General features: G+C 37.3%; 1 protein-coding gene and 1 long non-coding RNA gene across 8 annotated transcripts in view; both read left to right on the top strand.

Moving 5' to 3' along the window:
* Nucleotides 1-23,300, top strand: part of klf12a (Kruppel like factor 12a) — a 209,246-nt gene that overhangs the window by 43,712 nt on the left and 142,234 nt on the right. The window lies entirely within an intron of this gene.
* LOC129444468 (uncharacterized) lies at nt 18,793-22,097 on the top strand. Of its 2 annotated transcripts, XR_012360411.1 has the most exons (3): nt 18,793-20,585; nt 21,043-21,137; nt 21,859-22,097. It is a non-coding gene; the product is annotated as an uncharacterized lncRNA (long non-coding RNA). The 2 variants fall into 2 exon arrangements; XR_008644443.2 differs by lacking the exon at nt 18,793-20,585 and having other exon boundaries at nt 20,596-21,137.

Genomic DNA, 23,300 nt, shown 5'->3' with positions numbered 1-23,300 from the left:
TTGTTTCAATTATACCAGATGACGTATGTAGAGCGACATGAATTCAAATGTAAACAACTTTTATTGGTTCGTGTGCACACAGCTGAAAGCTATGCAACTAAACCGGTAGCTGTATATTGTATTGAAAAGCAACACAATTTAGTGGCAACCACAGTACAGGCATAATGACAATATGATATTAATACATACCACTTACCATTTATAAGTTAATTGTACTTCGTCGACGACGATGCATAGCAGGTTGGTCCTATAAAACTGTGGTTATCATGTCTTGCCATATCCAAACATCCTTTTTGGATATGAAATTGTTTAACACCAAAAGTTGCTCTTTTTTTAAATAAACTTGCATTCAAACTACTTAGAACACTAACTAAGGCTGCATTGAAAAGTAACTTTGCGTCTGTTGCCGTGTATAACAAATAACAAAACTGCTTCAGTGTGTCGCATAGACATCGTCATCGTCTTGCTGCCCCTCCCCGTTCTGTGATTGGTTTCCTATTTCAGGGGCAAAAAAGGGACATAGTTTCCATGCTAGACTTGCAGCGTGAATAAATTTGCACGCAAGGTAGCATGGGGAAACCCAGGCTAGTTTTTACATAAAATCATCCTACACAATGTAAAGAACATTTTGTGAAAATATAAACTTGATATATCTTTAATATTGACTATGTAATGTCATGTCAGAGACTGAAATCATAGTAAGATTAAAGTGCCCATCTTATGACTGCTTTTTCACAAGTTAAATATGTGTATGAGTTCCATAAAGCATGTTTCAAAAGTTGTTTGCTCAAAATAGCTTGAAGGAAAAGATTGTTACCCATCTCTAGGACCCTCTGTTTCAGGGCATTTCAGATTGTGCCGTTTTGAGCTAGTCATTACATATTTATGAGCTGCTGCTCCTTTGATCACGCCCCACTACTAACGTCATGTGCGCGTACATAGTGATATCGTGAGCAGTACAGACCATACTGTGTTATTAACTTATATATTATAATTATTAACGGTTTATGTTGCCAACAGACAAATCATGCAGAAAAGTATCACTAATAAGTACACTACAGGAGAAGAAACTCATGACACACAATGATTCCAGAGTAAATTGTGATGTAGCAGTTTCAACACTACACTCGTTTTCCCTGGACAATGCTAACATATTCCCGTTATAAAACATTTTCAAACGCATTATTTTCGCAAATTACAGAAATTAAGACCCGGCGGGGGATGTATACTGCTTGTGGACCGCGTGCTAATTGCTAGGAGCTAGCGGGAGTTCCGGACCATAAAGTTATAAGAGGCTCGGGGGTTAGCCTTGTCAGAAAAGCCGGGGCGGTAAGGCCCGGTCTCGGTGTGTCAAACTCATCATGACACACAAAGATTTCAGCGTAAATTGTGATGTAGCAGTTTCAACAATACACTCGTTTTCCCTGGACAATGCTAACATATTCCCGTTATAAACCTTTTCAAACGCATTATTTTCGCAAATTACAGAAATTAAGACCCGGCGGGGGATGTATACTGCTTGTGGACCGCGTGCTAATTGCTAGAAGCTAGCGGGAGGTCCGGAAAGTTATAAGAGGCTCGGGGGTTAGCCTCGTCAGAAAAGCCGGGTCGGTAAGGCCCGGTCTCGGTTAGTTTGGCAAAAAACTTTTAGTTTGGCAAAGCACTACTTAGTTCTTGTAGAATTGTAAAATAACGCCGTTAAATATATTTTTTTTAACTTTCGAAACCACACTGTAAACTATCTAGCCTGCAAAAATATTTATATAGCCTACTGTTTACAAACAATTTTATCATCACTATACATTTAAAAGGTATAATTTACGGGATTAGCATGAATGATCTCTGTTTTGAGATACAGATGCTCAGTCTAGCTTCAGTAATGTAGTATTTTGTGACAGAAGATGACAACATGTAAAATATAACGTGACTTCTTACCTTTTGTGTTAATACAACAAATCGAATCCAGTCTATTTCAGATGTGTGAATGATCCATGAAAGTCCAATAAAATACATCCAATGACCATTTTTGTCCACAAATGCGTATAATCCGTGAAATATAGATACATAGTCTGTTGTTTACATCAGATTTCACATCTTCAACGTCTTGTCCTCAGATTGTAGGCGATTATTTGCGTCGTAACCCACTGTATACGATTACTCCGGGTTCCAATAACCACGCGTTAAAACTTTGTTTTTAAAAGTAGGCGGGAGTATAATCCATAATATCCAAATAGCGCTGTTATTTGAGTGAGACATGATAACAGCAGGGTATCAGCGTGCGAAGTGACTGACTGCTCTGTGCTCGCTCTAGCTCCCTGGTGGGTGGAGACCTGCGAGTGGGGTGGTGGGCGGGAAAATTCAAACTGAATGTGACGAAACGGTTTGTTACGTAACAACCGAGCTGAGTTTGAACTCGCGCAATCTGAGACTCAAGGCAGAGGACATTCAGAAACTAGTGATGGGAAGTTCGGATCATTTTTCTGATTCGGATCTTTGAATCTCGTTCATCAAAATGAACAAATCTTTTTTTGAGTCATTTCGTTCTTTTCGTTCATTTAAAATATGATTACCTATAATTTCACAAATTACCCCAAAATAACCACAATTTTTTGACACAAGCTCTGAAACCTGCACAAGAGATGCAGAAATGATTAGCTTACCTCCTAAGTCAGTCCTCGTGTACAAGTCAGGGTAATCCAGCCAAAGCTAAGAAACTGAACTTCATATTTATCACATTTGTACGCCTCCTTTCGTGTCTACAGATGTTAGTTGTCAACTCGTCACTGTCTTACTGACTCTCTGTGTTCGGCCAGGCTGTGCCGTGTGATATACACCACAGTATCGGGCCGGAAAGAGAAATGATTAGTTCATCATTCTCTCGAGTTCGTGACGGGTTCGAGTCTTTCGTTTTTCCTGTCAGCCTCATAGAGAGGCTATGCTTTCAGGACCGGAAAGATAAATGATTAGTTCATCTTTCGGTTCCGAGTCTTTTGTTCTTCCTGTCAGTCCCATAGAGGCTATGCTGTCAGTACCGGAAAAAGAAATGATTAGTTCATTCAAGTCTTGAGTTCGGGTTCGGCCGGGTCCGAGTCCTTATGTCACGTGACCGCTGGTATATCACATTAAATACAACATTAGATTCGTATTATTGATTGCGTCTGAATGTATCCTATATTGTTTTATATTTAGTAATTAAAATACAAAATATGTGCAAAAACATTATTTGAAAAATAAAAGTTCCATCTTATTGAAGAACGAAAGACTCGGACCCGACCGAACCCGAACTCGAAAGGTGAACTAATAATTTCTCTTTCCGGTACTGGTAGCATAGCCTCTATGGGACTGACAGGAAGAACAAAAGACTCGAACCTGTCCCGAACTCGAGACTCAAGAGAATGATGAACTAGTCATTTCTGTTTCAGATTCAGAACCCATATGTTGCGCAATGCGCATGCGCGGTCAACACAAAATGAACGAATCACCCTCTGAGACAACTCGGTAGTCCCGAGTCATATTAAAGATTCGTTCATTCATGAACGACACACCACTATCAGAAACCTGTATCTCACTCAAAACAGCATGGATGGATTTTTTTCCAAGTTTGTATGCTTGTGGGAGCATCGGAGACACAAAATAACACCCCAAAACTCAGAAAAAGTGAGTTTTTCATAATATGGGCACTTTATGCTTGAAATCAAACTGTGATGCTCTTTCTCACAATAAGATTTGAGATTTTTTGAGATCTGATTTTCACAGGCAGTCTTAGTGACATACTGTATACTTGAGCTGTGTGAAGTAGTGAGATCCCTCACGTCCTTCACCGCTGCAAGCGACAGCACTGGCACACATACGCACACACAGATACATACACACACACACACACACACACATACCCTTACTTACCCGTAGATGCCGCTCTTGGAGTTGCGGGTGCACACGCATTCCCAGTAGTGTTCAGTTTTCATCCAACATTCATACTTCCCCTCTGTTGTTTATACTGGATAAATCACACATACCCTTCGTCTATTTGTCTTGTTTTATTGTGAATTATTGTATTGTTTGTTGGTGTAATCGGGTTGCTGGCAGCTAGACGGGCGAACTCGAGCCATGGGAAGGCGATCGCTTATGACGTCATCAGTCAGCGCCGCGCCGGCGCAGTGAGCCAGAACCCGGTGAAACCATTTGTGTTTTTGTATAGGGGTGCCCAGAAATTGAGATTTGGAAGAGAGAACAATAATGGTTATGTTATTATTGTTTTGGTTTGTTTTGTTTTGTTGTTATGTTATTATTATGTTGGTATTATGTTATTATTAAGTGATCTAAAAGTGGCAGATGAAGGAAATGTAATACCTACCTGGGCTATAATGAGGTAGCCCGAAAAAGGAGCGGAGTCTGGCCTTTATAAGCTGCAGCCAGACTCCAGTACGGGGCTTGTTTACCAAGTCGAGCGAGCATGCTACTGCGGTGCCGTGAGCAAAACCTACTTATATATAGTGGATACTGAGAGTGACTGTAAATATATTTGTACAGTGATTAGCGTTTTTACCTAAGTTTATTTTGTTTATAATTTTTGTCATCGTTGTTTTGGTACTTTGGGTTATTCTTTTTGGGTCACTGTATATATATATCTCACTGCTGGAATACTTTGGTGGATGTATAAATAAACACCACCTTACTCTGAAGAGTACTTCGGGTTGAGCCATCATTTACCATCATTTTTTTTTAATCATTACACGTCCGATATATCACACCATATACACACACCAATAAAATTTTAACATTTAAAATGGCAAACAACAACAATGCATCTTTTCTATAAATTGACCTTTTGCCTCAAATAAGACTTGATTACCGGTCAACGTGATTTCTCGTTCCCATCTGATTAATGGCCATCAACGGTTGAGTTAAAGACAACAAATCCCATAATTCCACGCTGCTTCAGAGCGTCATTAATTTATGTCATTGTTATTGTTTTGATTGCTTTGGCACCATCTAGTCGCGATTTCTACGTATAAAAAATATGGCTAACAAACTTTTCTAATCTTTATTTGCTTGAATGTGATTGTGAAATATAAAAGACAATGCAATAGTGACATGGCAAGATATATTTCATAATAAAACTGCTGGATGATATAATATGCCATATAATGTGTGGTATTTTGTGTTGTATGTGTGGTATATGTTTTATGTATTTGTACTGTATCAGAACATGCCTTATTAAGTTACTAACTTTGCAAATATTCAGGATTGTAGCATTATATAGCAAGACAATTTAGTACTAGGCCAAAAGAGACCTATAAACAGTAATGATCTTTAAGTGATTAAAAAAAATAAAAATGGTCTAAGGTAATTAGTACCTGTTATGGGTTTAAAGCAGGACAAGGCGAGGTGCGGATCCAAATGCAGTTTTAGTTAAGATTTTATTTAAAATCCACAAGGCAAATTAGATCACACGGTAGGCAACACAGGAACAAACTCAGGGGCACGTTTCAATCTCACACCGGTGCACAACGTTTTGCTACGGTTTTCGGGTTGAACGACATGTTTCCTGGAAACGGTGTGCAACGGAATGCAACAGGTTTTAGAAGCGTTTTCTCTTGTTTGGTGGGTGTGTCAGAAATGTCGGCCCAATCAGCGGCAAGATGTATAAAACCACGCGGTAGTAAAGAGACAGCTCGCTTAATGGGTTCAAGTTGGAATGTTGTCTTTCATTCTGGACGGCAAGGTCAGTGACTGTAACATTGAGGGTCTTTTACAGTATTAAACACACATTTATAACGATTTCATCAGGCTTCAGAAACATTTAAAAAAGAACACAAAGAATGGCCTCTCAGCTACCTTAGTTGCAACTCTTACGTCATCACAACAGGGCGTTCAACGCATCACCGTTTCTGTTTAATAAACGTTGTGCAACGTTTTGTCGGGGCTGAACGCAGCCCAGGTGTAACATAAAACATCGACCGACAACAGGAAGTGAACTCACAGGTAAATACACATGATATGAACCAATCACAAAACAGACACAATGAATCACTAAGACAACAAACAAGAGGTACTGCGTGGGTACAATGAATGTCCATGGTAACAAGCAAGGGGGCAGAGACACTATTCAACATGGGAAAACAGGCAGACTAGAACACAAGAGGTGTGTTCGAGATCATCCGGCGCTGCGCAAACTGATCGGCGTGGTTTGCCGCTTGCAGTCGAGGGAGGAACTCTGGGCGGAGCGTCGGGCCGGACGCCTGCTTCTTGCTGTGGTGGCGTGTGCGCCGTGTTTCCTTGTTTTGGTCGCGGGTGAGGTGAGTTGGATGCTGAATTTGATAGAAACAAACCTTTTAATAAAAAGTTGCAACCAGAAACATTTTATATCGAATATTTTAATTGCTGCTTATACTGTATACCCGAAAATAACAGGAAATAAGCCTATATTGTTGAAGTGCCGATGGAGTTTGTTGTTTTCATTTTTGTTTTATTGCACGACACAATATAGCGTGTTTGGGCATATTGAGGTGTTTTTTCCTGTTTTAAAACATGAATTTATAATTTTTATTAGTGGAACTAAAGGTTGGATTAAACTTGAAACGCACGTGATCGTTGTCATCAGTGGGGCGACTAATCATGTAAAGCTGTTACGTCATCACAACTCCGTGCAGGCGCTCTGGAGAAGCTGCACTGGCTGAGCTAGCCTGCTACTCTCGAAACGCTCTTGCGGTACTTAAAAACCATATGACACAGTCACGTGCCTGCAGCGCCAGCTGAAGTCAGACAAAAGGTGTGTTCGACTTCATGCGGCGCTGTGCAGACCGATCAGCGGCTGACTTGAAGCAGTGCATTCTGGTTAGTATTTTTGTCCGACTTCAGCTGGCGCTGCAGGCACGTGACAGTGTCATATGGTTTTAAAGTACCGCGAGAGCGTTTCGAGAGTAGCCGGCTACCTCAGCCGGTGCAGGCTCTCCTGAGCGGCTGCACGGAGTTGTGATGATGACACAGCTTTTCTTGATTGGTCGCCTCACTGATGACAACGATCTCGTGCGTTTCAAGTTTAATCCAACCTTTAGTTCCACTAATAAACATTATAAATTCATGTTTTAAAACAGGAAAAAATACGTTAATATGCATAAATATGTTATATTGTGTTGTGTAATAAAATAAAAATGAAAATAACAAACTCTATTGTTATTTTAATAATATAGGCTTGTTTCCCGTTATTTTCGGGTATACAGTATAAGCAGCAATTAAAATATTCTATATAAAATGTTTCTGGTTGCAACTTTTTATTAAAATGTTTGTTTTTATCAAATTCAGCATCTAATTCACTTCATTCGCGATTAAAAACAAGGAAACACGGCGCACACGTCACTACGGCAAGCAGCAGGTGTCCGGCTTGACGGCTCCGTCTTCAGTTCCTCCCTCGACTGCAAGCGGCAAACCTCGCCGATCGGTCTGCGCAGCGCCGGATGATCTCGAACACACCTAAAATTACTAACCGGAATGCACTGCTTCAAGTCAGACGCCGATCGGTCTGCGCAGCGCCGCATGAAGTCGAACACACCTAAGGTTAAAAGGAACAGGACATGTTACAGTACCTCAGAAGTACATATTGGTACCATAGAGGTGCATGGTGGTACCAAATGTATACATATCTGGACCTAAATTGTATTAGGACCTTTTTAGGGTACTGCCCTAGTGACAGCGTTTGACACGTTTTTGTGACAGTGTGCATTATACATCATCTGAACATTTTATAATTAACTCATTCACCGCCATTGACGAGTTATCTCGTCATTTATGAGTTCATATTTAACTAATAAAAATGCCTTTCTGGACGAATTTCAAAGTGAAAGTGTAATTCCGCTTTTATCCACCAGATGGCGCCAAAACGAATTTATCAAAAATTTATTTTAAATGCCTTTATGTTTGATAGTCATTCTGAGTCTGATCTCTAACATAAATTCCTTTAAAAAAACGCAATTTTTTAAGCTTTTTGCTCAAAATGTTGTATTTTTGAAGAGAAATATCCATATTTCAGTGGTTAAATTAAGTGGAAAAAGTAAATATATAATTAAACGTTTTTTCCCCATTTTGTTTGTTTGTTTGTTTGTTTATTGTTTGTTTGAAAGCAGAGGGTGTGTTCTTTAATTTGATATAATTTGTATGTTTATATATTTATAGAAAATAATTTTTCCTGCAAGGAATTTTGTGAAATTTTTGTTAAAATCACAAAAATGCAGGTGGGCAACTTTTCTCAAAAAGGCTGGCGGTGAATGAGTTAAGTTTTCCATTGAAGTATGGTTTGTTAGGAATATTTGGCCGAGAAACAACTATTTGAAATCTGGAATCTGAAAGTGCAAAAAAATCTAAATATTGAGAAAATCATCTTTAAAGTTGACTAAATAAAGTCCAATCCAATAATAAAGTTTTGATATATTTAAGGTAGGAAATTCACAAAATATTACAGGGGACATGTCACAAGACTTTTTTAAGATGTAAAATAAATCTTTGGTGTCCCCAGAGTATGTATGGGAAGTTTTAGCTCAAAATATCATATAAATCATTTATTATAACACTCGTTGTGGATAATAGCAAGTTCTCAACTTGAACTTTGCCCCGATGTCACGTTGTAATGCCGCATCGATCTCATAAAATGCCTGCTAAAAACTTCACATGTCCAAGCAATTCAATTTCGATTCAATTTTATTTATATAGCGCTTTTCACAATAGTTAATTGTTTCAAAGCAGCTTTACATTAATAGAAGCAGTGAAAAGCACAGAAAAACGACAGATAGCACAACATAATACACAATAGCATAAGTAGTTAAATTTGCTGCGACTATGACTCAACATTATAAGCAAGCGTATTACTAATGTAACGTCTAGAAGAGGAAGCTAAGTTAAGTCCAAGAAGGCTGCCTCCCCGGGTTAAAAAACCCCTACGAGAAAAAAACCCGGGCTTTTTAGCCGGGAAAATAAAAAAAGTCCTAGGAAGAAAAAACCCTTGGCAGATATATATATATATATATATATATATATATATATATATATATATATATATATATATATATATATATATATATATATATATATATACACATATAAACGGATAAGGAGATTAAGCGGAAATTAAGCGGGTTCTGCCAGTGATCGTTGGTCAGGCATCAGCTGGGCATCACGTTGAAGAATGGCCAGTAGATCAGAGGTGTGCCGACTTTCACATTTACCGGAACTGGGTCTGTTTGTCTCATTGTCCTCGGGTCGAGCACGAGACAGGGAGAGAAAAACAAAATCAAATTAGTGTAGGGGCCATTCACATGTAATGCAAGTGTCACACAGTGATGTGGTTTAAATCAGCTTAGTTCCAGACAGGCTAACTATTGCAGCATAATTATGTTATCCACAGTTGAGGATTTAGCAAATTGGGGTCCCAATGCGAAGGTATATATGGTAACTAAGGGTCACCTTCCGATCTTTAAGAGAAAATTAAACCTGTCGACCCCTTTGACTGAGGCCTGAAGCCCCACTGTCGTTGTTAATGCAGGTTCAGTGGCAAACGGGTCTATATTGCATACTATTCACAAGACTACGAGAAAACGCCAACATCGCAACCTGACCATACGTGCCAACCCGTTTGACTAAGGCTGGAGGCCCCACTGTCGTCGTTAATGCAGGTTCAGTGGCAAACGGGTCTGTATGGCATACTATTCACAAGACACACGAAAGCGCCAAAATCGCAAACAGACCATACGTGCCAACCCGTTTGACTAAGGCCGGAAGCCCCATTGTCGTTGTTAATGCAGGTTCAGTGGCAAACGGGTCTGTATGGCATACTATTCGCAAGATACAAGAAAGCGCCAAAATCACAACCCGACCATACGTGCCAACCTGTTTGACTAAGGCTGGAGGCCCCACTGTCGTCCTTAATGCAGGTTTAGTGGCAAATGGTGGCAAACTATTTAATGCAATTCATTTTGAAGTGTTCATGCTGATAAGGTTTTTATTTATTATTTGGTTGTTCTGTGTTATGACCGTGAGTGCTTTGTTCGGTAAAAATAACTATTGCGAGTTAAGTACCTTTACTAGACAAATTATGCGAATGCTTTGTTGAAGAGAAAAGTTTTAAATCTAGATTTAAAATTATCGACTGTGTCTGATTCTCGGACATCGGTTGGTAAATCATTCCAGAGCTTAGGGGCTAAGTAGGAAAAGGATCTTCCACTTTTAGACACTTTTGATAGTCTAGGGATAATCAAGAGACCAGAATTTTGCGACCGTAGTGTGCGTGATGTATTGTATTCTGATAGTACTTCTCTAAGATATGAGGTGCTAGGCCATTTAAAGCTTTGTAGCTGATTAGTGATATTTTAAATTGTATGTGATATTTAACTGGTAGCCAGTGTAAAGATGCCAGAATTGGGCTTATCAATCGGTGGACATTTTTAAAAAAGAGCTCAAAACTGTCTTGTTCAGACAGGCTTTTTTAAATTGTCCTTAGGACTTGTATTTATTTATGTATGTGTTTTACTGTTTTCCTTTTTAACTTAGCTTAATATTGTACTCTGTAGCACTTTGAGATTCTTTTATGAAAAGTGCTTTATAAATAAAATGTATTATTATTATTATTATTATGTGGTCATACTTCTTAGATCGAGTAAGTACCCTTGCAGAAGCGTTTTGAACTAGCTGAAGCTTGTTTACCTGATTTGCATGGCATCCTCTGAGTAGCGAGTTACAATAGTCTATTCTAGAGGTCATAAAAGCATGGATAAGCTTCTCTGCGTCAGATGTAGACAGTATATGGTGTATTTTTGAGATATTTCTAAGATGGAAGAATGCTGTGCGGCAGACGTTGGCGATATGACTATCGAAGGATAAGTTGCTGTGGAACATCACACCTAAGTTCCTAACTGTGGAAAATGGCACCACAGTGCAGCCATCTATGTGCAACTTGTAATCTGACATATTATGTTTGTAGCAATTCGGTTCAATAATAAGTATCTCTGTCTTATTGGAGTTGAGCTTAAGAAAGTTATGTGCCATCCAGTCACTAACATCGCTAATGCAGTCTGTTAGCTTAGAAAACGTGTGTGTTTCGCTGGGATGTGAGCTTAGAAAACGTGTGTGTTTCGCTGGGATGTGAGGAGCATAGTAGTGAAAACTTATGTTATGTTTCCTGATAATGTCTTAAATTTGATAAATTTTGTTACAATAATAATTAATAAAATATAGACATGTGTTTCATAATATGGTTTATAAAACGGTTAGTTCCAATCCTTGATTCTGATTGGTCAATAGGTGTGCTTTATTCACGATAAAACACTGCTATGACCGCTTCACCCAACGGTTCTATTTAATATCACTGCGCCCTTAGCAACACCCTTAGCAACACATAAACATATAATGAGACAAAGTCTGAGAACAGTTTGTTGTTTTTATTTGAGCTTTCATGTTGTTGTTCCCAGTCAGGGACTATTTTTTCTAGCGGAAGGAATGCTTTTTCATGAAAGTTGCACTAATTTTTTTTACTTTAATATTGTGTGGTAACCGTTTTATAAAAGCAATAAGGTACTCGAGGCAAGTGCTGTATCGTGAATAAGTAACGGCTGAAGGGGTTGCAGGCACTCCGCTTCGCGTCGTGCCTAACAACGCCCTTCAGCCGTTACTTATTCACGATACAGCACAGCCTCTCGTACCTTATTGCTTACATATAGGCCTATCAAATGTTGAATATAAATGATAATCTTAACTACCTCAATATAAGGATAATAGTTTATTAACACATTTAAGATGTATCTAAATTCATATAATTGCAACGTATTGATGAAATATATATATATATATATTTTTTTTTTCAGATTGTCTGTCACACAAAGAGGACATTTTATTTAAATATACAACACACAAAAGTCAAGTACAGTCATTTAATTTTTGTATGCTTGGTGTGCATAAAAATGCACATTATTTTAAAGATCTACAGTATTTGTATCTTTCTCTAGTTGTTACATTTTTCTTGAAATAAAAAAAAAGGGGTGTCTGCATGGCTGAAGGAATACAATATAATTATGTGATGGTATGCTCTTGGCATTTTGTTGTAATGAGTTAAAATTCACAGAGAAGATTGTTAGTGTCCTGCATACAATAATTTTTCAGCTCACAATGCTTGTACTGTAGACTTACAGTATAATGTGCTTATACCTCAGGCTTTTCTTCAACTGATCCTCACCCTGTAACCATTCATAAAACTCTGTTTATCTATCAACACCTAACACTACACTGTTAAAAAATTATGTAGAACTTACAGTATTTGTCATGGTTCTGCCATCTTGTCCTTTGTTTTATCTAGTCTTGTGGCAGAACCATGACAGACCCATGTTTTGTGTGAGAGCACTGGCTTTGTTTATTCCTAGCCATGTGCTCTCAGTCTCGTCTCTTGACCCCTCCCCCTTGTTTCCTCATTAATTATCCCATTATTGTTTGATTCCTGTCACCTGTTGCCCTCATTAGTTCTCCTCTATTTAAGATCCTTGTGTTTGTTGTCCTGTGCTTGTGCATTGTTTCCCAAGTCCTGTAAGTACGCTGTCCAAGGTCTAGTCTAGTCAAGTGTAATATATAGTTGTGTTTTGTCAAGTTTATTGTTAAGTGTAACCCTGTTTAGTGTTTTAGTGTAGTTTAGGTCTTGTCTAGTTTAGTGTTCATTGTGTATCTTGTTATGTGGTTTTGCCCCCTCGTGGGTTTTATTTTCTGCTTTTGTTACAATTAAAGTCAGCGCCCCCTGTCTCGGCCCCTGTCTCGTCTCCGCTGTCGGACGCAGCGCCCCCTGTCTCGGCCCCTGTCTCGTCTCCGCTGCCGGACGCAGCGCCCCCTGTCACTGTCTCGTCTCCGCTGCCTGACGCAGCGCCCCCTGTCTCTGTTCCTGTCTCGTCTCCGCTGCCAGCCACAGCGCCCCCTGTCTCACCGGCTCCTTCTGTTGCTTCCTCCCCTGCCACTGTCTCCATGTCCTCCCTTGACTCTTTCCCCTACCCTGTGAGTCCTGGCTCGCCCCCATCTGCTCCCTTGTCTACCCCTACCACGCCCTGGAACCCTACCTTGCCTCCTTTTGTTCCCCTTACCCTGTCTGCATCCCCAAGCAAGCCTGTTCCCTCCAAGAGCCCCACCAAGCCTGCCCGGACTCCTCGTCCCAAGCCCTCTGCTACCCCTGAACCCAAGACTCCTTCCCCACCTAGTCCCATCCAGCCTGGACCACCTCCTGTGAACTTTTTTGTTCCCCCGCCTTCCACTTTACCTGGACTTCCTCCTTTTGTGAACTCTGTTTTGCCTCCGCCCCCCCTCCCTTGTTTGTTGTTTTTATTGTGTCACCCCAACCCTTTTGTAATTCTTTATTGTTTGCCATTGCTGTTATTTGTCATGTTTTTTTGGGTTCTGTCTAGTTTCCAGTCTGTCATGTCTCGTGTTTAGTGTTCCCCTGGGGAGCGTCTGGTAGCCGCTCCTTAAGGGGGGGGTTCTGTCATGGTTCTGCCATCTTGTCCTTTGTTTTATCTAGTCTTGTGGCAGAACCATGACAGACCCATGTTTTGTGTGAGAGCACTTGCTTTGTTTATTCCTAGCCATGTGCTCTCAGTCTCGTCTCTTGACCCCTCCCCCTTGTTTCCTCATTAATTATCCCATTATTGTTTGATTCCTGTCACCTGTTGCCCTCATTAGTTCTCCTCTATTTAAGATCCTTGTGTTTGTTGTCCTGTGCTTGTGCATTGTTTCCCAAGTCCTGTAAGTACGCTGTCCAAGGTCTAGTCTAGTCAAGTGTAATATATAGTTGTGTTTTGTCAAGTTCATTGTTAAGTGTAACCCTGTTTAGTGTTTTAGTGTAGTTTAGGTCTTGTCTAGTTTAGTGTTCATTGTGTATCTTGTTATGTGGTTTTGCCCCCTCGTGGGTTTTATTTTCTGCTTTTGTTACAATTAAAGTCTTAAGTGTTCATCTCGGTCTGCATTTGGGTTCATTCCTACAACTTCATAACAGTATTACTGTCAGCTGTTTGCCAGTAACTTACTGTAGATTTATATGCATGTTATTTACTGGCAACAGTTTGTTCAAAGTTAAATGAACATTAAACATTAACAAGTCTTTTTATTTACAGAATAAAACCATCAAATAACAGCCTCATGCAAAGCATTCTGGCAACCATGAGGAACCATGAGGATTTCTGGTTCACAAAATGCTTTGCATGAGGCTGTTATTTTATAGTTTTATGCTGTAAAATCATAGACTTGTTAATGTTTAATGTTGATTTAACTTTGAACAAACTGTTGCCAGTAAATAATAAATCTTTAAATCTACATAAGTTACTGGCAAACAGCTGCATAACTACAGCTAATTTTTTTTAACAGTGTGATAATAAACCAGTGGTTTAAAATCTCTCATACTCCCAGGGTTTAACATGATGACTTGTGGCTCTATAACGCACATATAATTTGCCATCAAAAATGTTTTGAGTAACATGTCAAGTAATAATGATTGGTCAAGAATATGTGTAACATATATGATTTTACACAATCATTTATTGTACTACTGTAAATTCAGAAATGCATATGCTGTTCACCCACCATGCTCTCAGTGACCCCATTTTTTTCTTTCAAGCACAGTTCATCTGCAGGAGTAAAGCTGTGCTGCTGATAGATGACAGTGCTCTCCTCATTGCCAGTCAACATCTTTGGCAGCTAACATTACGAGATTTGACACTTCTTCTAGCATATGATTATGCTTAAATCAACTACACTTCTTATGAACAATATATTTATATTTTATTTTCACCTGTTACTTTATTGTCCACTCAAGTTGCTGCTTTTGAAATGTACCCCCAAATAAAAAATAAATAAATTTAAGTTACATTTAAAGTTTCTGTAAATGTATTAAAATCATTCATCTGCTAAATATGTATTATATAGGTTACTTAGTAAACTACAAATTGTCTTTTAAAAGTTAAGATTTGTGTTATTTTTAAAAAGTAAAGCATATAAAAATTAGCAAAGCATAGCCACATAAGCATTGACAGGACTCAAACCCAGATCCCCGCATGCGCTGCTGAGAGCACTAACCACTAGGCCATCATTTCTAACAGTGTTTCATGCTTTCATGTGATCACTTTAAAACAAGACAATATATTTAAATTTAGTTTCTGCATGCAAGGATTTAATCCATAAGGACTTTCCAATTATTTTATGGGTTTGTTTATTGCAGCAGTATTATAATTTTCAGTCAGTAGTACATTTTCATACATTTTTATCAAAAATTACCGCTTTCTCTTTAACTTTGATCGATTTGATCCACGCTCGACCTCTAGGGCTGCTCAAGAATAGCGTGCACGCGCAATTATCTTGACTAGGGAAATCTGGATCACATTAGTTGGATTGCGTAAGCTTCATTTGCCTTTTTTGAAACCGCTTTAGCCTCGCCTTATTTGTTAGGTTAATTCAAGTCGAGTTTGTAACTTTAATCCTCGCTTTTCCAAGCGAGTTTTATGAAATAGCCCTCTGGATTATTGATATTACTGTACTGAAATCGTAGCCAGCTAACGTTCGCTAGGCTATGTTTACTGCAGCAGCCGTTGTTCACCCTGCAGAGAGAGGTGGGGTGAAGTAATAATTACAAAAGTTTCTCTATTGTGAGTATTGTGTAAGGCGCTATATAACTGTGTATTATTATTATTATTATTATTATTAATATTATTACTATAAGGTGCTGTGAGCTGCGTGATCCGCTGAGCTTTAAAGGAACAGTATGTAAGAAATTTTTATCAATTAATCATAAAATGGCCCTGATATGTCACTAGACATTAAGAAATCATTTTCATTTCAAATACTTATATCACTGACAACAGTGGTCTGGCCAGGATATTGTCATTTAAAAAGTGGAGTTGCAGCCCTCAACTGATGTTTATGTTGTCATTTTGTATATTGGCCACCAGTTGTGTGATTGCAGTACCAGTTTTAGCCACAAGTTTTGTGATTGCAATACCAGTTTTGGTCACAATCCTACATACTGTTCCTTTAACAAGCTAAAATGTCAACAGTCATGCACGTTCTGCGGGAGGATCTGACACAGAGGATGTTTTCCTTCGTAGGGAGCACATTGAGGAGATCCATTTTGGAACCAACTGTGTGTGTTTGTGTGTGTGTGTGTGTGTGTACCTGGTAATTACCACGTTGTGGGGACCAATTGTCCCCACAAAGATAGGAATACCAGGGTTTTTGTGACCTTGTGGGGACATTTTGATGTCCCCATGAGGAAACAAGCTTATAAATCAAACGGAATGATGTTTCTTGAAAATGTGAAGTAGTAGAAGGGTTTCTGTGATGGTTGGGGTTAGGGAATGGGGTAGGTTAGGGGAATAGAATATACAGTTTGTACCGTATAAAATGCATTACGTCTATGGAATGTCCCCACAAAACATGGAAACCAGAATGTGTGTGTGTGTGTGTGTGTGTGTGTGTGAGAGAGAGAGAGAGAGAGAGAGAGAGAGAGAGAGAGAGAGAGAGAGAGAGAGAGAGAGTTAAATCATTTTAAATTGTTTCTTCACCTTATTAAAATATCTTATTTTACTGCAACTATCTGTTTCTGCGTCTTTATCATATTTATAGTGTGTGATTTATAAAATATCTACATTACATATTTTGATTCTGGACATCTGCTCACTTTCTATCTTATATCAGAATATTATATTACTGTTAAGTGAATATTCATTCATACTATGAATATTAAGTGGTAGGGTGACCAGACGTCCCGAAAAATTCGAAATCTAAGCTGCTGTCCCGAATCCCGAATTCAGATCTAATTGTCCCGAAAATTATACTGAAGCAAAATCTTCATCCAGAATCCTGCTCTAATTTTCCCGAAAATTATACTTATTGTCTGATAAAACATCCGTGAGGAGTTTGAGTCATCCTGCAGCCAGCCCCCGTCGGCTACTCATTGGCTGCAGCATCTTTGTTTTTTATATAGGCTGTAGGCGCGCATTAAGATATGCACTGATAAAAGGCACGGAGGGCTATTTCATAAAACTCGCTTGGAAAAGCGAGGATTAAAGTTACAAACTCGCCTTGAATTAACCTAACAAATGAGGCGAGGCTAAAGCGGTTTCAAAAAAGGCAAATGAAGCTTACGCAATCCAACTAATATGATCCAGATTTCCCTAGTCAAGATAATTGCGCGTGCACGTTATTCTTGAGAAGCCCTAGAGGTCGAGCGTGGATCAAATCGATCAAAGTTAAAGAGAAACCGGTAATTTTAGATAAAAATGTATGAAAAATGTAGTACTGACTGAAAATTATAATACTGCTGCGATTAACAAACCCATAAAATAGTTGGAAAGTCCTCATGGAATAAACCCTTGCATGCAGAAACTAAATTTAAATATTTTGTCTTATTTTAAAGCGATCACATGAAAGCATGAAATATCGTCAGCAGCGCATGCGGGTATCCGGGTTCGATCCCCGTCAATGCTCGTGGGGCTATGCTTTGCTAATTTTTATATACTGTACTTTTTAAAAATAACACAAATCTTAACTTTTAGAAGACAATTTGTAGTTTACTAAGTAACCTATATAATAAATATTTAGCAGATGAATGATTTTAATACATTTACAGTAACTTTAAATGTAACTTAAATTTATTTATTTTTATTTGGGGGTACATTTCAAAAGCAGCAACTTGAGTGGACAATAAAGTAACAGGTGAAAAAAAAACATAAATATATTGTTCATAAGAAGTGTAGTTGATTTAAGCATAATCATAGAAGTGTCTAATCTCATAATGTTAGCTGCCAAAGATGTTAACTGGCAATGAGGAGACCACTGGCATCTATCAGCAGCACAGCTTTACTCCTGCAGATGAACTGTTCTTGAAAGGAAAAAATGGGGTCACTGAAAGCATGGTGGGTGAACAGCATATGCATTTCTGAATTAACAGTAGTACAAGAAATGATTGTGTAAAATCATATGTTACACATATTCTTGACCAATCATTATTACTTGACATGTTACTTAAAACATTTTTGATGGTAAATGATGTGTGCGTTATAGAGCCACAAGTCTTTATGTTAAACCCTGGGAGTATGAGAGATTTTAAACCACTGGTTTATTATCACACTGTTAAAAAAATTAGCTGTTGTTATGCAGCTGTTTGCCAGTAACTTATGTAGATTTAAAGGTTTATTATTTACTGGCAACAGTGTGTTCAAAGTTAAATCAACATTAAACATTAACAAGTCTATGATTTTACAGCGTAAAACTATAAAATAACAGCCTCGTGCAAAGCATTTTGTGAACCAGAAATCCTCATGAACCCTTTTCTGTTGTTTCCTTCATATTTTGGTTCCCAGAATGCTTTGCACGAGGCTGTTATTTGATGGTTTTATTCTGTAAATAAAAAGACTTGTTAATGTTTAATGTTCATTTAACTTTGAACAAACTGTTGCCAGTAAATAACATACACTGTAAAAAAGGTCTGTAGAAATTACATTATTAATGTGTGTTACTGGCAACTAGCTGCCAGTAACTTACTGTAGATTTTACATTTATGTTATTTACTGGCGACATTTTGTTCAAAGTTAAATGAACATGAAACATTTTTGACTTTATCTTCTACAGTAAGTTACTGGCAACCAGCTGCAAAATTACAGCAACTTTTTTAGAGTGTACATATAAATCTATAAATCTGAATAAAAAAAAAAATATATATATATATATATATATATATATATATATATATGTGTGGGTCAAAGACGAGACGTCACCATTTTGGTGTCCGCATCAAATATAATTTACAAAAGTGATTTTACATACAGAAAACACTAGGGGTGCATGATTCAGAAAATTTCACGATTCGATTCGATTCCGATTTTTAGCCTCAATATTTGATTCAGAATCGATTTTCGATTCAAAAACGATTCACAGTATGTAAATGTAGTTTACTTTTTCCTATGTGACTGATTGTAGTAGATATACAATTTAAAGAAAATAAACACAACAAATTAAATGTAGTTTGATATTACTTTATGTCTTTATGCAAAAATAAAAACTGATATGAAGCAATTAGATGACCCCTTTAATCAAACTCTATTAAATACAATAATATAGCATATTAATGATAGACAGTGCAGGTCTATAGATTATAAATGTGACTGGTGTTATAATGGTTATTATCTCTATTAGATAGAGCAGAAGCAGGAAAAGTGCCTCTCTTTCTATTTCTCTCTTGCCGATTAAAAAAAAGCTACATTTCAGATTCAAAAGTCTACTTGCTGTCCCAGTGACAGGGGACTTTTCATTACAGCTTTGCGTTTTGTAAATCTTGAGTCAGCTTGAGCTTTGCTCGTTCATTGCAATAGGTTTTAGAAAATATATGGTTTATTAATAATAATAGAAAAGAGCCAGCTTTAGCGCGGTAGGGCTCACGGCCACTCTCCGTTCGACTCGGGTTTTACACACAATATTAATCAGACTCGGGACCTGGAGTAATTAACTATGACTGACCCGGACCCGACTGACCATTTCAAATACAAACCCGGAACCATATGGGCCGCAGGTGCTCCGTAAAGTCCTCTAATGGTAAAACTTTGCTCAAGTTCAGAAACATGAAGGATACAATGTGACACGAGCTTGTTCGCGTCGCATCCCAATTCATTGAGAAACAGAGCACGTGAACGCACACCGAACTCATTATGTCGCACACAAAATGTCATTATTAAAGAGTGTCATCATCACGGAAAAACAAAAAAGACAAAATTTGATGCCAGATTTACTAGGGCACTTGTTAACCTGGGCAGCGCCGCTGCACAGCAATGTGTGGGGAAACACTGTGACAAGAGTGTGCAGGCGTCAGTGTGACTTCGACGCGCCATCTAAGTTATGGGAATACTGAGATAAACTTATTTCAGGACAATTCAATTCAATTCAATTCAATTTTATTTATATAGCGCTTTTCACAATTTGGTAATTGTATCAAAGCAGCTTTACATAATAGATGCATACTATATACACAATAGTAACACGGCGTTAAAATATATATATATGAATCGATTTTTGAAATTCTATGAATCGATTCTGAATCGGCAGTGCTTGAATCGCGATTCAAATGTGAATCGATTTTTTTGCACACCCCTAAAAAACACCTATAAAATGAAAGTAAAATGTCTACTTTTATGTTTCAAATAACTTTTGTGAAAATAAAAATGACCAAATATGAGTTTAATAATGCTCCAAAGTGTAAAATCGTCATTCAGTGTAATGGTCCGGACTATGATTTTACTAATAGATTTTTAAATAAACGTATAAAATACCATGTTAAAAAAAATATTTGCTTCCTTGGCATGTTCACATAAGTGTTGGCTGTTTTATATTAATAGGACTATGTGTTATTTTTTTCGTTAAATATTGAAACAACTAGGGGACTTTTGTCCCGAATATGCAGTTTGTCAGAGGTCATTCAGTGTAACTGGATCAGGAAGCCATTTTGAAATTAAATAAACAAACAATAGTCATCAAGCAGTCTGTGACATCATCAAAGGGGCCCCCTGAAGACCATGTGGTGATTCAGTAAGGTAAGTTTATTGCTCTTAAATATTTGATAATTTCACCTTTTCAAAGTGTGGTATCTTGAGTTACAAAAACGACTATCATTCAGTGAAATGCCAAAAAAAACCTTTTATTGTTAGATTTTTTGAAAAATAAGTAGATGTTGTGAATAATGATGATAAACCTTTCTGGTCAAGTTCACTGTTTGATATAGGTATCTAGTTGTTAACTACTAATATTAGCTAAAGTAAAAGTTTTGTCATTCAGGGTAATGTTTTGTCATTCGGTGTAATGCAAATTGTATGTTACACCACAGTGTCATCCATTACACTGAATGACAGTGTCACTGTTTAGATAACATTTTTAGCATTTTATTTCTATTTCAGATAAATGAGGGATGTTTAGCCCAAAAGAAATATATCAAACTTTATCAATATTAATGTTTTAATGCATTTTTGTCGTTTTGGTACTGATTTCTTTTAGATGCCCACAAACAAAGAGAAAGTTTCTAGGCACTGGCAGAAAGTTAATGCAGACCCAGTAGCTAGGGCAATGCATTTAGCAAGGAGACGAGAAAGGTATTGAGGAGTGCAATGTAAAAATAATAGGGCTGGGTTTAAAAAGATAGATTTCTCTATTTTAATCAATTCTAATTTTGAAGAAACAATAGTGATTTGTAAATCCCAATAATCGATCTTTCAGTCTATGCTGTTTTCAGCTGATGTTAACCAATATCAAATTGATTTGAAATTGAATCAAATCGTGAAATTTGTGTCCAAGCCTAGCCCTACAGAATAATAGTTTACTGCAGTTTTTAGATAGAGACTCCACCCTACCTATACCACAAGTAAAAGGGATAGTTCACCCAAAAATGAAAATTTGGCCATTATTCACTCAATCTCATGTTGGTAAAAACCTGTATGATTTTTTTTGTTCTGATAAACACAAAGGAAGATATTTTGAGTAATGTTTGTAACCAAACCATTCCATAGTATTATTTTTAGTATCATAGTATGGGGTCCACAAAAGGTTTGGTTACAAACATTTCTCAAAATATCTTCCTTCCATTTATGCGGGTTTGAAACAACACGAGAGTGAGTAAATGATGACAGAATTTTCATTTTTGGGTGAACTATCCCTTTAAGAGAGGCCACTGAGGGGATTCTCCGCCCATAATACAAATCCTGATAACATGTAATTTATGTAACCAAACAGAAAGTATTTTTAATTAATAACACGTATTATATAGATATATGTCAATAATTTTATGTCAATAATTACATGGAATCTGTATTTCAGCAACCAGAGAAGAAAGCAAGCTGCCTTGGCTGCAAATCCTGATCACCCGTCAATCAGGAATTTATCAGATGCTGCAGCTGAGAAGAGGCGAAAGCAATGGCGGGAAAATCAAAGAAAACACAGGGCAGAAGCTAAACGTATAAGGGCAGTTCTGGATCTTATTATACAGTATTACCACCTGTTCAGTTAATTTTTACGAATATGATATGCATTGTGGAATAAAATGATTATTAATTTCAGCATCTACTTCTGTGATTTGTTTAGGAATAAAATGATACAGAATAATATTCAAAACATTGCAATAATTTTATATTTTTGTCAAAAATGTCATTCAGTGTAACAAACCATTGTCATTCGGTGTAACACATATATTTATGTAGAAATGAAACAATATACTTATTCTGAGCTGTACTTATTAAAATATGTAAAATAATGTGTGATCCTACAAAAATTTTATTTGATTTGAATTGATTTTCACTTCCTTACAAAAACTTCTTGCTGACAAATGGGTAAAACCTAATGGTTTAAAGGATATTGGCGAAGTAAAATGCTTTAAAATGACAAATAGTTAGTATTTGGTGTCTGCACTGTGATCTATAAATAGAGTCTTGTAATGTGTCATCAAATAATAGTTTTTTTAAAAATGTCTGATAATATTTTTTTGCATAAAAATATTGTTACACTGAATGACATTTTAGTTGGTGTCTTCTGTAAAATTCCAGTAAAAATGTATGGTAGTAATTATTTTTTGCTCAGAAAAACAAAGTTAAACAGGACATATTCTAATGTATGTGAAAAAGACTAAATTTAAAGCTATTTTACACTTTTATTTTTTTTATGCTTTAAACCCCCTTTTCGTGTTTTACCCATATATATATATATGAAGAGTTTGGTTCCAAAACGCGATAAACGCCATTTTTGAAAAAAATGAGTTACTGACAAAATCAGTATTATATCATGTAATTAGTTAAAATTAAATAATTATTTTTACGAAAAATCCAATACCCGCCTTGTTATTCTGTCACCTTTTCTACCTTTTTTCCCAAAATGCGATACACGCCACTCCCCCTTTTTTACAGAACGCAATAAATCCATTTCTGATATTACAGCGCACCAGTCACGCAATGTAAACAAACATGGCGGCGCGCTGAGTACACGGAATCCTAATTTTCCTCATCTACTTTGTACTTCGTGATCAACAAACAAAACAAAATAATACTTTAATAGCATTGCCAAACCTGTGATGGTTTTCTGTGACAGGAAAGAAACGTAAGCCATCAACAGCTAATAATTTCCGCGAGAGGCACTCGGTTGCTTGTTCTCCAGACAGCATCAAGCTTCTCATGCTAAAACATTGTGTTCTTAATATAACAAAGTAAGTGTTTTGGTTAATGCCATTAATGTTTATTTTTTAATCATTGTATACCACTAGTCAACTAAAT

Source organism: Misgurnus anguillicaudatus, chromosome 3, assembly GCF_027580225.2.
Source record: "Misgurnus anguillicaudatus chromosome 3, ASM2758022v2, whole genome shotgun sequence".
Classification (NCBI taxonomy): Eukaryota; Metazoa; Chordata; class Actinopteri; order Cypriniformes; family Cobitidae; genus Misgurnus; species Misgurnus anguillicaudatus.
This window is presented reverse-complemented; position numbering and strand designations above follow the sequence as displayed.